The sequence below is a fragment of the Pelophylax lessonae genome (assembly GCF_965119305.1).
Source record: "Pelophylax lessonae genome assembly, chromosome: 7".
NCBI classification, from domain to species: domain Eukaryota; kingdom Metazoa; phylum Chordata; class Amphibia; order Anura; family Ranidae; genus Pelophylax; species Pelophylax lessonae.
Window position 1 is genome coordinate 42,792,274 of NC_138774.1, and position 16,919 is coordinate 42,809,192.

General features: G+C 45.4%; 2 protein-coding genes across 3 annotated transcripts in view; both read left to right on the forward strand.

The window, feature by feature from the left end:
• LOC309559445 (class I histocompatibility antigen, F10 alpha chain-like) overlaps window positions 1–16,919 on the forward strand; it is a 587,461-nt gene that overhangs the window by 482,079 nt on the left and 88,463 nt on the right. The window lies entirely within an intron of this gene.
• LOC309559454 (major histocompatibility complex class I-related gene protein-like) overlaps window positions 1–16,919 on the forward strand; it is a 300,974-nt gene that overhangs the window by 989 nt on the left and 283,066 nt on the right. The gene's annotated exons all lie outside the window — the stretch shown is intronic.

Below are 16,919 nucleotides of genomic sequence, written 5' to 3' on the forward strand. Positions count from 1 at the left end.
AAAAAAACTTGTCTGATAGCATGACCACTAATTTGGAACTGTCTGATGGCTGACTGCAGTCATTCGTCATTCTGTTGAACAGGGACGGTCACACACTGATCAAAATTTTGATGGTCGCTGCTAAACCAGATGAATTCTGATTTGTCTCTGGTCCGCTTTAACCCTTCGGTCCCCCTTTCCTCCTCGGTTTTTCCTCTACTTGGTCTGATGTACACACCTCCTTTAGAAATGTACTATTTAACAATCAGATATGTAATAGCACACTAAGCATTCCATACAACCTGTCCAAATGTATTTATAAAAATGGAAAGTAGTGATGAAAAGTAGGACTTGTTGGTTTAGGCCAGTGGTCTCCAAACTGCAGACCTTTGCCAACTTTCCAGCCCTGGGGGAACTATTCATCCTAATGGTATGAGGCGCTATTCCTCCCACCGACACCAACACGAGGCACTATTCCTCCCACTGACACCAACACGGTGCACTATTCCTCCCACTGACACCAACACGAGGCACTATTCCTCCCACTGACACCAACACGGGGCACTATTCCTCCCACTGACACCAACACGGGGCACTATTCCTCCCACCGACACCAACACGAGGCACTATTCCTCCCACTGACACCAACACGGGGCACTCTTCCTCCCACCGACACCAACACGAGGCACTATTCCTACCACTGACACCAACACAGAGCTATATTCCTACCACTGACACCAACACAAGGCACTATTCCTCCCACCGACACAAGGCACTATTCCTACCACCAACACGAGGCACTATTCCTCCCACCGACACCAACACGAGGCACTATTCCTCCCACCGACACCAACACGAGGCACTATTCCTTCCACTGACACCAACACAAGGCACTATTCCTCCCACCGACACCAACACGAGGCACTATTCCTTCCACTGACACCAACACGAGGCACTATTCCTCCCACCGACATCAACACGAGGCACTATTCCTACCACTGACACCAACACAAGGCACTATTCCTCCCACCGACACCAACACGAGGCACTATTCCTCCCACCGACACCAACACGAGGCACTATTCCTCCCACTGACACCAACACGGGGCACTATTCCTCCCACCGACACCAACACGAGGCACTATTCCTCCCACCGACACCAACACGGGGCACTATTCCTCCCACTGACACCAACACGGGGCACTATTCCTCCCACTGACACCAACACGGGGCACTATTCCTCCCACCGACACCAACACGAGGCACTATTCCTACCACTGACACCAACACAAGGCACTATTCCTCCCACCGACACCAACACGAGGCACTATTCCTCCCACCGACACCAACACGAGGCACTATTCCTCCCACTGACACCAACACGGGGCACTATTCCTCCCACCGACACCAACACGAGGCACTATTCCTCCCACCGACACCAACACGGGGCACTATTCCTCCCACTGACACCAACACGGGGCACTATTCCTCCCACCGACACCAACACGAGGCACTATTCCTCCCACCGACACCAACACGGGGCACTATTCCTCCCACTGACACCAACATGGGGCACTATTCCTCCCACTGACACCAACACGGGGCACTATTCCTCCCACCGACACCAACACGAGGCACTATTCCTACCACTGACACCAACACAAGGCACTATTCCTCCCACCGACACCAACACAGAGCACTATTCCTACCACTGACACCAACACAAGGCACTATTCCTCCCACCGACACAAGGCACTATTCCTACCACCAACACCAACACGAGGCACTATTCCTCCCACCGACACCAACACGAGGCACTATTCCTCCCACCGACACCAACACGAGGCACTATTCCTTCCACTGACACCAACACAAGGCACTATTCCTCCCACCGACACCAACACGAGGCACTATTCCTTCCACTGACACCAACACGAGGCACTATTCCTCCCACCGACATCAACACGAGGCACTATTCCTACCACTGACACCAACACAAGGCACTATTCCTCCCACCGACACAAGGCACTATTCCTACCACCAACACGAGGCACTATTCCTCCCACCGACACCAACACGAGGCACTATTCCTCCCACCGACACCAACACGAGGCACTATTCCTCCCACCGACACCAACACGATGCACTATTCCTCCCACCGACACCAACACAAGGCACTATTCCTACCACCGACTCCAACACAAGGCACTATTCCTACCACCAACACGGGGCACTATTCCTCCCACTGACACCAACACAAGGCACTATTCCTCCCACTGACACCAACACAAGGCACTATTCCACCCACTGACACCAACACAAGGCACTATTCCTCCCACTGACACCAACACGAGGCACTATTCCTCCCACCGACACCAACACAAGGCACTATTCCTTCCACCAACATGAGGCACTATTCCTCCCACTGACACCAACACAAGGCACTATTCCTACCACCAACACGGGGCACTATTCCTCCCACCGACACCAACACGAGGCACTATTCCTCCCACCGACACCAACACAAGGCACTATTCCTTCCACTGACACCAACACAAGGCACTATTCCTACCACCAACACAAGGCACTATTCCTCCCACTGACACCAACACAAGGCACTATTCCTCCCACTGACACCAACGCAAGGCACTATTCCTCCCACTGACACCAACACGAGGCACTATTCCTTCCACTGACACCAACACGGGCACTATTCCTTCCACTGACACCAACACGAGACACTTTTCCTACCACTGACACCAACACGGGGCACTATTCCTTCCACTGACACCAACAGGAGGCACTATTCCTCCCACCGACCTCAACAATGGGGTACTATTCCTCCTCCCCAATTCCAATGTTGGAGCACTACTCCTCCCCCCTACTGACCACCAACACTGAGGCCATGTTTATTATCACTGATGCTGGGCCTGGGAAATTTTCTACCCCCACTGGCCACAATCCGGCCCCCCTAAAGTCTGAAGGACAATAAACAGGCCCTATGTTTGAAATGTTTGGAGACCCCTGCTTTAACCAATCATTTTATTGAGTATACTTTGTGGCCCATGTAAATGGGTGCATGACTGGAGTGTGCCCTTTACCTATATAGTTTTGTGAAGTCTCCATTCACCCGAGTGTGACAACAATGCATGACTAGAGGAATCCCATTATTGTCTATACGGCTTCCTCACATCTATGCAATGTGTTTCCATGCGACTTGGAAAAAGGAGTAGGTGCTTCTTTATTGTGACAGTTGTGGCCCCATGGACTATGGGCACACAGGAAAAGGCAGACACACAGGTATGAGTCTCACCTAAAGCTGTCTCTGCTCTACTCAGAACGTTGGGAGGCAGAACACAAATCTGTTTATGGTGATTCTGCTTATTAGGACTTCTTGGGTCAAATGGTTTATATATATATATAGACTCTGATTGTTGTATGTATGAACACCCCCAGGCCAGTTTATGTATTTGTTAATCTTGATTTAAAATGAAGTCCTTCATATGAATATAACCAAGGGAACCATTTTATGTGTTTATTGTGTAAAATCAGTTTCGCTTTTACTCAGACTGAGGTGTGTTTGAATCTCTCAGTGAGAGCTGTGGGGTGATTGGGGATTTAGAATTAAAGCCTTTTCATTTAGTTATGGGTCAGGGGGGATTAGAACTTCTTGAGGTATTTATTGCTTTCTACAACCCCATTGGGGTGATTTAACCTCACTTTCTGTACTGGGTACACTGGGACGGGGATGGGCATCTCCAGTACAGGAAGACCAGGGCTTTTTTCTGTGGGAACGCAGTTCCAGCACCTCCAGCACTAAATGAATGTAATGGCAATTGGTGCTGGGTTGTGCTGGAGGGTCTATTGTTGCTGATGGGATCTATTGTTGAGGGGGTCTATTGTTATTGGGGCATCTATTGTTGCAGAAGGGTCTATTGTTTCTGGTGGGGGATATATTGTTGCTGGGGGATAAATTGTTGCTGGGAGGGATATACTGTTGAAGGGGGAGACTACTGATGCAGGCTGCTGGGAGATCTCATGTTGCTGTATATTGTTGGTGGGGGATCTGTTGTTGCTGAAGGGTCTGTTGTTGCTGGGGGGGTGTTATGTTGTTAATGGGGGGGGGGGGTTGGTGCTGGGAGGCATCTACCATTTGAGGGAGGAGGCTAATGATGCAGGCTGCTGGGGATCTTATGTTGCTGTGCGGCTATATTGTTGCTGAGGCTCTAGTGTTGGAGGAATCTATTGTTCCTGGAGGGATCTGTTGTTGCTGATGGGGGATATTTTGCTGTTGTTGGCGGGGGAGGGGTCTATTGTTGCAGGCTTCGGGAGATCTATTGTACTGCTTTTTCTTGTGATCATTAACTCATTCCTACAAATCACAAGGATACTTGATTCTGTATTCTCTATAAAAAAAAAAAAGGTGGTAGTGGGAGGTGAGTAGGGGGTAGAACCAAGGGACGGTGCTCGCAGGGGGGTAAGGGATGAAGATAAGGGGTGACTTGGAAGGGAGGAGTACCTGCACCTATTCTGAGGGGAAAAAAGCCCAGAGGAAGATACGGCGCTTAGAACCATCCCCAATATATCTAAACCAACCACAAAGCTTTGTCTAGATTAACAATTTTAAATTTATTTTGGTTTTATTAAAAAAATCTCTTAATAACTAGAAAAGAGTCTCTTATGACTCATTTCACATTGCTAATCACGCACTAGCAGCAGAATTCGTAGAACTGCCACTCTATTTAATGGATATCTCTTCCTCTCTGAAGGAAATAATGGAGGATAGAAATCACCAGTGAGAGAAGTGATGGAGCGACATTGCACTGCTTCATGTGACACCATAGAAGATAACCTGATGCTTAAAGAGGATCTTCACTGCACCTGAGCACCACAAACCAAAAACACAATTTAATTCATTTTTAATATTCAAAGCAAACTCCCCCATCCATCCATGTCTCCATGCTTCATTTTGGGGAGAAATCTCTTTGAAAAACACCCCCTAGCATTTCTGGCTGTGGCCATCTTGAGTAAGGGCAAAAGATTCATGTAGCATTTACTTCCTGGAAGTAACTAAAAGAAATGTAAAAAAAAAAAAGTTTGAAATAAGATTTACTTTCCCATCTATTTACTAATGGTAACAGCATGAGAATTAGGAATAATCAATGTTGATTGGGAGAGTGAAGTTCCACCTCAATGATTGTTTTATGTGCAGGTTGTGAAATGCTTCAGAATAAATAAGTGTGATGCGGTCCTTGGATTCTGTATATGTTTACGTGTACATGGAAACCTCCGCTTATGTTTATGTGTACATGGAAACCTCCGCTATTTAGTTCAGTGCATTAAAAATCCTGCAAAGTGTGTCTTTGGTAGACTTTACTCCCCCTAACCCTTCCTGAAACTCTTACAATAACCCCCCTTATAATTGTAGCCCCCTCCTAGGTAGGTGCTAGGTAAAGGCATTTGATTGCTCTTCTGCTTATCCGGGAGCGGGATTTCTAGTTCTGCCTGTTACATGTGTCCAGGTGTGATTCATTTGGTCTGAGGGAATGTCCCCACTTTATCCAATAGGGGAGCATGTTGGACAGTGGAGGAAACCCAACCAGTGACACACAGGCTTTTGTGACTGTCCCAGTGGGAGGGCACAACCGCAGTGCATTCTGGGATTGGTCATAAAAGCCAAGGGCATATGTGACAGGAGGTCTTTGTCCGGGAAGCCAGGTCCCTGTCAGTGGAAAGTGGTCATAGGCAGTTGGCTTAGTGGACCAGAAGTGTGGGATTGATCCAGGAGGTCCAGAGGAAACTGACGGTGGAGCAGTAGCAGAGATTCCTGAGGAATAACAGTGTCCGTGAGTACCAGGGAGCTTTCCAGGGGTCTGCCCACGAAGGGGATGGGAGCCAACACACACAGCAAGTAAGAAAGGGGGTGCCAAGTTAGACCCTGAAAAGAAACCTAAAGTATAGTTCACCTTTGAAATCTTCACCTTGGTGGCAGGGTGAAGCAGCGGCCTTGCCGCACACACCGCAGATAGTTGTCCTCAAATTTGTGCAAAGTTGTCCTTCTCCTATCCAAATAAAACTACAAAAAACCAAATCCCCTGGACTGATCATTGACTGAGCCGAGGACTTAAAGTGATGCGTTGATTGCACGTTGCCATGGGTAACCCAGGGGAATCCACACTCCGCAGCTCCCAAGGGGGCAGTGCTACATAATCATAACCCCATTCCTTCCTGTATCCCTCCCTGTAATCCTAACCCTAATTTTCCTGTAACTCCAACATTAACCCTCCCACATCCCTCCTTATAATCCAAACTCCATTCCTACCTGCAATCCTTATCCTTACTTTCTCTGTAACTTCAACCCTAATGTTAACCCTCCTAGCGGTAACCCCGAGCGTGACTCGGGGTGGATTTTTTAGTCCAGGATCGGTATCCCCGAGTCACCCTCGGGGTGGATGTGCAGAGCGCGCAGCGGTCTCTTACCTTCTCCTGGCGATCCAGCGATGATCTCGCATTGCTGAGATCGCCAGCCGTCTGAGATCCCCGCCGCTCGTCCGTCCTCCGTCGGTGTGATGACTTCCTAGTTCCGTTCCCTGCAGCAGCAATGCTGCATGGGAGCGGAACTAGGGAGGGAAATTCAAACATTGAACATTGAACGTTGCACAAAACACAAACACACACATAACATTTATATTATATATGTGTGTATATATATATATATATATACACACACACACACACATATATATATATATATATATATATATATATATATATATATATATATATATATATATATATATAATATAACGCATGAATTATAATCGAATCAATAATATAATTTTATAATATATATATATATATATATATTATATTATATAATAAAATTATATTATTGATTTGATTATAATTCATGCGTTTGTGTTTCAAATTTATCACATCTGGGATGTCTACTAGAGTCTTATTTTGGTCAGGTTTAAGTCAGTAATTACTAAGAATTGTAGGCCTATAATACATAACGCCAAATTTCCATGAAAAAATTGTACCGCTTTTGGTACAGAATTCCTGACAGAATCATACCGCCAGGGAGGTTAAAGTGGTAGTAAATCCCGCTTTGTTTTTATCTACTGGTAAGCCAATGATGAGGCCTACCTGTAGGTAAGATTTTTATATCTCCTAAATGTGCCCCATTAAGCAGATATTCTCTCTGCATGCACTGTGAAGGTCCGGCATACTTTGCAGGAACTTCAGAGCTTTGTGCCGGAACCGAGGGCTCACGCGCATGCGTAGGAGTGACGTCATTGCAGCCAATTACACAGCCAGAGTGCGCGAACCTGGAAGAGAGACTGGGTGTCAGCCCTCTTAGCGGTGACATTGTGCTGTGGGGGGGGGGGCTTTGTTCTAAGGTAAGTATTCCACAATGTGCAGAGACAATTAAGTTCTGTCCATTAAACTTTTTTATTTTCAGTAACATACAATTTTTCAGGACAAACTTTCGGAGTGTGTCCCCTTCAGCAAGGTCCAAACAGTACTGAAAGTTTAAAGCGGAGTTCCGGGCATGAAAAAGTTTTTTCAATAAACATACCCCCAGGACAGTCAGGGCTAGTACATTCCACAATGGCTAGCCTCTGATCTGTCCCGGTTTGCACTTACCTGCAAGAAGAAATACTTCCTTATAAAATTTCTTCTACAGCGTTGCCATCTCTGTTGTGGGCAGCTGAAGCCAGCCCAATCCTCTTCTGCGTCTTCTTCCGTGTCCTCTTCTCCCAGAATGCGCCTGCACCGGCCCCTCTCGTCACTTCCGGTGCGGCGCCGCATTCCTCCACAGCTTCTGGGCATGCCCTGAAGCTGTTTAGCAGGGAATGCGGCGTCGCCCTGGAAGTGACGAGTGGGGCCGGTGCCGTCGCATTGATTCCTGGGAGCGATGACGTTCAGCTCCCAGGAATCATCGCAAGACAGGAAGTGACAGCGGAGCCGCGGCGCTGAGGGAGGAAGTACCCTGAGGTGAGTATTTACGATCTTCAATTACAAGGTGAGTAAAAAAAAAAAAAAAAAACCCTAACTATCCAATTCCTTTTCAGGTGAAGGAGAACTAGCGGACGGGCACAAAAAAAAAAGATCGATTTTGTGCCCGGAACTCCGCTTTAAGAAGAATGTTAAAAAAAATAAAAATAATAATCCCTGAGGGAAAGGGGGGGGGGGGGGGGAGAAACACAAACATTTGTTTAAATGATTTACTTCCTATGAAAATAATGAAGGGAACCATATTGTGTGTTGAAGATGTAAAAACAGTTTGGATTTTACTCAGAGGTGTGGTTGAATCTGTCAGTGAGATCACCTCAAGCATAATGTGCTAGTATGCAATGCACACTAGCACATTATACAATTGCCTTACAGGTGTGTTTTTTTTTTTTTTTTTTTTTTACCAGCTGTGGTTTACAACTGCTTTAAGCCTCTATGTAAGGCCCCTTTCATGACTCCAAAGTTGGAATGCAACTTGGGTACTTTGGCATTGTATAACATTCAGGTGGGACTTTCATGCAGCTTCTGAAGGTTCACATTGAAGTCTATGGCCCTCAAGTTGCATGAAAGTCAGACCAGTAGTGCATGAACTATTTTGAAGTTGCTGCAACTTTAACCACTTCTGGACCGGAAGGTTTTCTCCCTTAATGACCAGGCCATTTTTTGCGATACGGCACTGCGTTATTTTAACTGACAATTGCGCGATCGTGCGACGCTGTACCCAAAATAAAATTGAAGTCCTTTTCTTCCCAGAAATCGAGCTTTCTTTTGTTGGTATTTGATCACCTGTACGATTTTTATTTTTTGTGCTATAATCAAAGAGCGACAATCCTGGAAAAAAAAACAATATTTTTTACTTTCTACTATATAACATTCCCAATAAATAAAATATAAAAAGCAAATTTTTTCATCATTTTAGGCCAATTTGTATTCTGCTACATATTTTTTGGTAAAAAAAAAATAAAAATCTCAAGCGTATACTGATTGGTTTGCGCAAAAGTTATCATGTCTACAAACTAAGGGAAAGATTGGTCATTTTTATTTTATTTATTTATTTTTTTACTAGTAATGGCGGCGATCAGCGACTTTTAGCGGTACTGCGACATTGCGGCGGACAGATCGGACCCCTAACTGACATTACTACAGTAATCAGTGCTAAAAATATGCATGGTTACTGTACTAATGGCACTGGCAGAGAAGGGGTTACCACCAGGGGCGATCAAAAGGTTTAGTGTGTCCCTAGGGGGTGCTTTCTATCTGTGTGGGGGATGGGCTTATGGAATGAACACGGGGACCTGTGTTCCTAAATAGGAGGAACACAGGATCCCTGTGTTCATTGCTGACAGAACAGCAGACTGCCGTTCTGTCTCACAGGGAGTAATCGTGGGTGCTCGGAGCCGCAGATCAGCTTCCCCTGTGGGGAATGGGCCTGTGGAGTGGAAAATGCAGCAAAACAGAGTAAGGACTTTTTCACACGGGCGTTCCTTTTTTTTTGCCCGATCAGGTCCTTTTTTTTTTTTTTGTAACGGACACGGATGACACTTGTGTCATCCGGTCCGTATGTCCGTTTTTCATCCCATCCGTTTGCGGATGAAAAACTGACATAATGCATGTCTATGTAAATACGGATGTCTGCGGATGACACCACTGACATCCGTTTTTGCTTCAGTTCCGTTTTTTGAAAGGAAGAAAAAATAGGGTTCTCCTCCGTTCAAAAAAACTGAACTGAACTGAACTGACAAAAAACGGATGTCAGAGGATGATCATCCTCTGACATCCGTATTTACATAGAGATACATTATGTCCGTTTTTCATCCGCAAACGGATGGGATGAAAAACGGACATACGGAACGCCCGTGTGAAAGAGCCCTAAAACATGCAACCTGTAATATGCCAAAATGTCCCAGAGGGACCTTGCCACGTGTAGCGTAGCCCATTGAGATCAACATGCCGCACTATGCATGAAATCAACATGCCGCACTATGCATGAGATCAGCATGCTGCACTATGCATGAAATCAGCATGCCGCACTATGCATGAAATCAGCATGCTGCACTATGCATGTAACGGGTAAAACAAGCAAACAAACGTTCGCTCCCACTATGCTAAGTGTGAATGGGGCTGGAAAGTGAAATTGGTTTGTTCACACAAGAACAATGAGGCTCCATTCACATCTCTGTGTGTTCCCAAACACATGGGAAGCTGCACAGTAAATGCACGCTTTGCGTTTCAGAAACGCGCTGCAAACCCACCAAAAAGCACGGTAAAAAACGCACCGCATTTCGCTCTCAAATAAAAAGTTCGGGCTTTTTGTTGTGAGTGGGGCCATTCAAGTGAATAGATTGCCCCATGTGTGACGAGCAAAACATGGCAAAAATAAAAATGCTTGTAGGAATGTGAGTTCCCGCTACGCAGAGATGTGAACGGTGCGCTGACAGCTGAGTGTCTCCACCCACTCCCTCCTGTGTACTTGTATAAAGATGGCCATACACTATGCAACCCGATTGTACAATCTCTGAATAATTTCCTTTAGGTTTACCAGAACTGGAATAAGAGGACTCTCCTATCTATCCAGTCAGGCAGGCTCTTGCACTACATAGTTGATGGTAGATCTAAAGGCAATTGTACAATCAGATTGCATAGTGTATGGCTAGCTTTATACAAGTACATAGGAGGGAGTGGATTGGACACTCGGGCACCGTTCACATCTTTGCATAGCGGGAACTGCCTGATGAGCATTTTCACTCATCACACATAGGGCAGCCTATTCACTTCAATGGGCTGCCCTATGTGCAACATTTGCCCCAAAAAAGCGCCAGAACTTTTCTTACAGCCAGGCGTGGTCCTGTGTTTTTTTGTTTGTTTTTTAACCTTGCTTTTTAGAGTGTTTGCAGCGTGTTTATGAAAAGCGAGGTAAAGTGCTCATTTTCTGTGCGTTTTGCCATGCATTTGGAATCGCACAGATGTGAATGGTGTTTTATTGTTCTTGTGTAAACAAACCAATTTTACTTTCAGGCCCCATTCACACTTAGCGTTGTGGGAGCGCAATGTTTTTTGGCGCCTTTTTCCTGTAACATGCATAGGCAGCCGGTTGATTTCAATGAGTTGTGCAACGTGGCAAAGTAGCTCATGGAACATTCTGGCGTGTTGCGGCTTGCACATTTTGTTACTGTGTGTTTTGCTGTGTTTTTTGTGGCAAAATGTGTGTTTACTTAACAATTAATGGCACTGAAAGCGCATTATTTTAGTTGTATAAAAGTGGCCATACACTATACAATCTGATTGTACAATCTCTGTACAATTTCCTTCAGATTTGCCAAAACTATGGAATAGGTGTACCTATTTATCCATTCACTCTGTATCCAATCAGGCAGGCCCTTACACTACATCAGGGGTGTCCAGGCTGCATGCAACCCCAGAATATTTAGCATGTGGCCCGGCCCATCTGGATGGAGGATGGGGATGGCGTGCAAACACAGCAGCTGTGGCAGCTTACATTGACAAGCCAAGTAAATGCAGGCGTGGAGGGATGCTGTGCAATCATAGTTGATGAGTGCAGGGCGTGTGCTAAAGAGGTCAGCTGGAGAACTGCGTCCCGTGTCTTCCTAGTTTCTCCATCCTAAATCTACTTACCAGGAAGTCATGAAGCTTTCTATGGAACATAGCAAGGGCTAAGGTAAGGCCTTGTTCTGAGAATCAAAGAGAGCTTTATTTTTCTGCAGCTGCAGTACATTATTGGTATATCGGTACATGCTGTAGGAGAGCTGAATTTAAAAATAAAAAAAAATGTGAACTTTACCTTTAAAAACCACTTGGCGGCCTCCGACAGTAAATATGTCATTACTCTGACATTAAATACCAGTGTTATGGCAGCAAGGGCCCCTTCCCCACAACCCTGGCCGGTGGTTGGGGGGGGTCTGCGAGTAGGGGGCTTATTGCAATCTGGATACAAGGGAGCCCCCAGATCCTGCCCCCCTCCCCCCCCATGTGATTGGGTATTGGGTACACAGTACCCCTACTCATTCACCACAAAAAAGTGTTGTGTATTAAACAGTATTGGTCAGAGGTGCAGAAGATCTCTCAAAAATCCACTGACTTCTCAATAATAGAGGATTCTGCCTTCTTACTCCGCTGCTCACAAATTCCACTTCAGACATACAAGAAATCGGTGCTCCGCCACTTGGTTAATGCCACCAAAGGCTGCATTACCCTGTGTTGGAAGGACCCTAATCCTCCTCATTCCATTGCTATGTGGTTTAATAAGGTCAGGAGTATCAATGTCATTGAAGATCTAGTGCTTACCGTCCTAGACAAGAGCACAATATACCAAAACATGGTCCTATTGGTTAATGTTTGTATTCTCAGATGAGGAAACGTCCCTCCTGGAGAGCTGCTCTGAGGATTGAGGTCCTCCTGACCTTCTTGCCAATGCACGTCCACGTTCCATCACCCTGGCTCCCTCCCCCCCCCCTCCCTTTTTATCCCTTTTTTTCCCTTTTTCCTTATTCTCTTTTTTTTTCTTTCTGCGCCCATGGGCGTCCCTTTTAGTATCTCTGTTCTTGTTTATCCTCCCCTAAAAAACTGAAGTGGCCATCCGAGCAAACTCTGGCACGTTGTCTTTAGTCACCGCCTTGGATTTGGAAGTGAGAAATTAACGTGAGTTTTAGGGATTACAGCATATCTTACTTTCCTGTATCTCGCTTTATAATACCATACTACTTTGAATCACCCCTGTATTATGTGAGATAGTGTACTTATTCTGTTATACATTGCACTGATGGATACTTTCTTTTATATATATATATATATTATAATATAGAAAGATAGAATTCGAAAAAAAAAAATAAAGCTCGTTGAGTCGTGTTAAAAAAAAAAAGAGGCAGTTTTTTTTGAAAAGTTCTTTTATTAAAAAAAGCACGTTCCCTGGTGTGGATCCATCGTCAATCACAATAAACGCCGGCCACCGACCCGAAAAGTAAAATAAGTCTGCATCCCCGGAGGCTGTTGGCGTCTGACAGTTCTTAAATAACTAAGGTGACCCTGTCCCCTTGTGACATCATCGACCTTAGTTTGGTGGTGGGAGGCAGCAGAGCTATCAAATGGTGGCAGCCTTCCTCGGGTGCAGACTTTTTTTTTTTCTCCAGATTGGTGGCCGGTGTTCATCATGATTGATGATAGACCTACACCAGGGGACATTGCTTTTGTTAATATCTTTTTTTAATAAAGGACTTGTCAAAAACTGTGTGTGCGTTTTATTTACGTTTTGCCACTTTGTGAGTGAGTAGGAGTACAATTTACCCCTACTCATTCAAATGTGGGGGGACCAGAGCCCCCCCTGACCCAAAGCACCCCCCCCATGTTGAGGGCATGTGGCCTGGTATGGTTCAGGAGGGGGGGCGCTCCCAATCCCCCCCCCTTTCTCCTTTCCTGGCCTGCAAGGCTGCATGCTCTGATAAGGGTCTGGTATAGATTTTGGGGGGATCCCACACCATTCCTTTTTTTTTTTTTCTTCATTTTGGCATTAGGTTCCATAGTGGATGGTGCTCTTTCTGCTCTGAAAATGGCAACTAAACAACTACACAATGACTATTTAGAGATGCATTGTGGAAAAGTGGGAATTAAAAATAGCAGAGAGGTTTTCTTGCTAAAAAAAAAAAAAAAAACAACAAAACAAGAATGGGGAAAAAAGCAGCAAAACTCCGTGTTTTTAATGCGGCAATGCTACTGGCATTTTTATCACATCCAGTGTGCATGAGGCCTAAACAGTGTACATCCACAAATGTGAGCAACAATATCCCAATAAAGTTAGAGCCACAACAATGTAAGGGAGGGGAGCGAACAGCTTCATTGAAGATCCAAACTGGGTTACAACACCACAGATGTTGGGATCTATAAAAGAAAAAAAACTTAAATTCTGCTGATTGCTTAAAGCGGAGTTCCACCCATTTTTTAAATTTACTTTTATCCAAATGGGCGTCTGCAGTGTATTTCTAAATGGATAATATATATATTTTTGTAATGTCCAAATACCTTATTTTGATCTGTGTAAGCGGCGCTTCCGGCTCGGCCGCCTAGGTGATGTCATCATAAGGCGATTCCCATGGGCTGCTGGTATTTTGGCGTCATCTATCCCAGGAGTCCATGGGAATCGCCTATTGAAGAAACTGCGGAGGAACGAGATTGGGAGGTGCATGCTGGGTAGCCAGCTGCACTGAATCCCGGAAATAAACACAAGCACACTTCATATGCCCACAACCTCAATGGTTCCTGCCTGCTTCCGAGATCAGGTAAGATTTTATTAATTTAAAAGAAGGAACAATTTAATTAAAATGTTTTAATAGCAAAGTAGAAGCTCTAACAATCCCGTGGAGCATTTAAAAAAAAATTGATTATGGGGACTGGAACTCCATTTAAAATTATATTCAAACGTCAGTTTCCAATCCTCATTTGTTTATAGGCTGCCCAGGATCAGAGCAATGGGGGATTGTCTCGTAATATCTGTTTTTTGTGACTTCTCATCAGTGACCAGAATATGGGGGAAGAGAAGATGAAAGGAGCAAATAGATAAACAGAGAAAGCCAACAGACAGATTCTGTAATTTTATTACACCCATTCAATAAAGCAATTCATCATAAAGACAATACAGGAAGCAAAAGAGGGGTGGAAGTCCAACGGGGACATTTCAGTGTCCGGAGTTGGGGCTTTAGGCATTCGTGCTTCTTGTAATAATGGAAAAAATCCTCTTTTCTATTCTGAACTAGAATTACAAAATGTCTGCTAGTAACACGGCTTCAGTTTGTGTGCCAAACCAATCACATCTCCCCGCACAGTGACCATGGCTCAGGATCTGGAATTCCCCCACACTGACTCCTCTGTTATCATGTTTGTCTGACAGCTCTCCATTTTACTTTCACTTTCTCCCATTCTATTCCTCAACTAGCCAACCTTTTCACACTGCCTCTGCCCAGCAACTGCTGATCACCCATGGATGAATTTTCCTATTGGATGGGAGGTAATTATCACCCAATCAGCAGTGTTCTGTGTACAGAGTCTCCGCCTCCTCCTGCACGGAGTATAAGTAGAAGTGGGTGAGGTGAGAGAACAGGTCGGGGTCTGTACACAGGAGGAGGGGATGAAGCTCTTTGTGGCCATACTCATCTCTATGGGTGTCATAGGAGTCCATTCTGGTGAGTACAGCGCCAGGTATATAGGTGGGTTGTGGAGGCTATAAAAAAAAAAAAAAACAAATGGATTCCTCCATCTACACAATGGAGGGGGGGCTCTCTGCTGTCAGAATACACTGATCAGTGGCTGTAGCTGTCAATTTCCAACAGTCCTGTTCAACAGAAGGTGGTTGTTAGATTAACTTCTGCAGAGTGGGAAAATGCACCTATGAATTAAAATTCAGCTGGTCCCTTGCTATGATCAGCTTTATAATATCTATCTAGTGGTGTATCAACTGTGGGCCGATCTGTCCCCAGGTGCCACACATAGGGGGGTATCGGGCCGGTGCCGTTTATTTACAGGGGGTGTCTGGTCTGGCACCTGGCAGTAGCCAGTGGCGGGGGTGCAGGCCGCACCCGGATGACACCCAGGGTAGGTTGCCACTTCATCCCATTAAACCAGGACACATATTAATTATTATACAGGTTCTGAGGCTGATTAAGGTGGTAATTAAAACTAACTTAGTGCCTTATCTGCATTATATTAGCCTCAGAACCGGTGTAATTAATATGGGCCCTGGATTAAAGGAATGATGTGGCAACCCTAATCCAAGGCCAGTTGCCGGCTTGCCTCCACCGTTCAATAACACAGCAGAGCGGTGCGGGGAGCAGGAGGCAGAACGGGAGAGAAAAACACCAGTGCTGAATAGACAGTGGGAGCTGCCGGAGTTTAACTTTCCAAGTTAACCAGCAGGTGATAGGATCACCGAGCAACCAATCACCTGCTGGTTAACTTGGAAAGTTAACTTCAGTAGCTCTCTATTCAGCGCTAGTGTATCTCTCCCATTCAGAGGTGAGATACAGAGGTAGAGAAGGGGCAGAGGTGCGGGGGCTGTGTAATGCAAAGGGGTCCAGAGGTGCGGACTGTATAATGCAAAGGGGTCCAGCGGTGTGGGGGCTGTGTCATGGAAAGGGTTCCAGAGGTGCGGCACTGTGTAATGTAAAGGGGTCCAGAGGTACAGGGTCTGTGTAATGTAAAGGGGGTCTTCCTACATTTTACTCAGTTATAGCTGCAGTCCTATAGACTTTTTTTCTGCTTTTTCCGAAAGCGCACCAAAAGTCCAGCATGCTGCATCTTTGGCGCACTTTCAGAAAACAGGAAAATTAATATATATATATTTTTTTTTTTGGGGGGGGGGGGTTATGGGATGACGCCATGTTTTTACTGCACCAGGTGACACCAACCCTAGTGACGCCACTGGCAGTAGCACATAGTAAGTGTGCCAGTTACATGTATTTCTGTCTAGCGCCGTCCGCCCTGTGACAATCCTCGGGTCGGTCGGCGCAGGTTTTGCAGAGGAGGAGGGGCCTGGCCGCCCGGAGGAGCAGAGGCAGGATTCTTATAGGTTCCAAGCCGCAGTGCACGGATGCGATACCCATAACGTCACTTGGCATAGTTAGTACGGATATAGGGTCCGCCCTGGGTGCCAAATGCTCTTGCTACACCCCTGTATTCATCTGCCTATCATATTAGCAGTATTCCGCATTGTACCACATTGTACTATTCATAAAAGAACTTTTTAAATGTGTGAGAAATGTATACAGTGCTTTGAAAAAGTATTCATACCCCTTGAAATTTCCCACATTTTGTCATGTTACAACCAAAAACATAAATGTATTTTATTGAGATGTTATGTGATAAACCAACACAATGTGGCACATAATTGTAACATAATTGTAAAGTAGAAGGAAAATGAT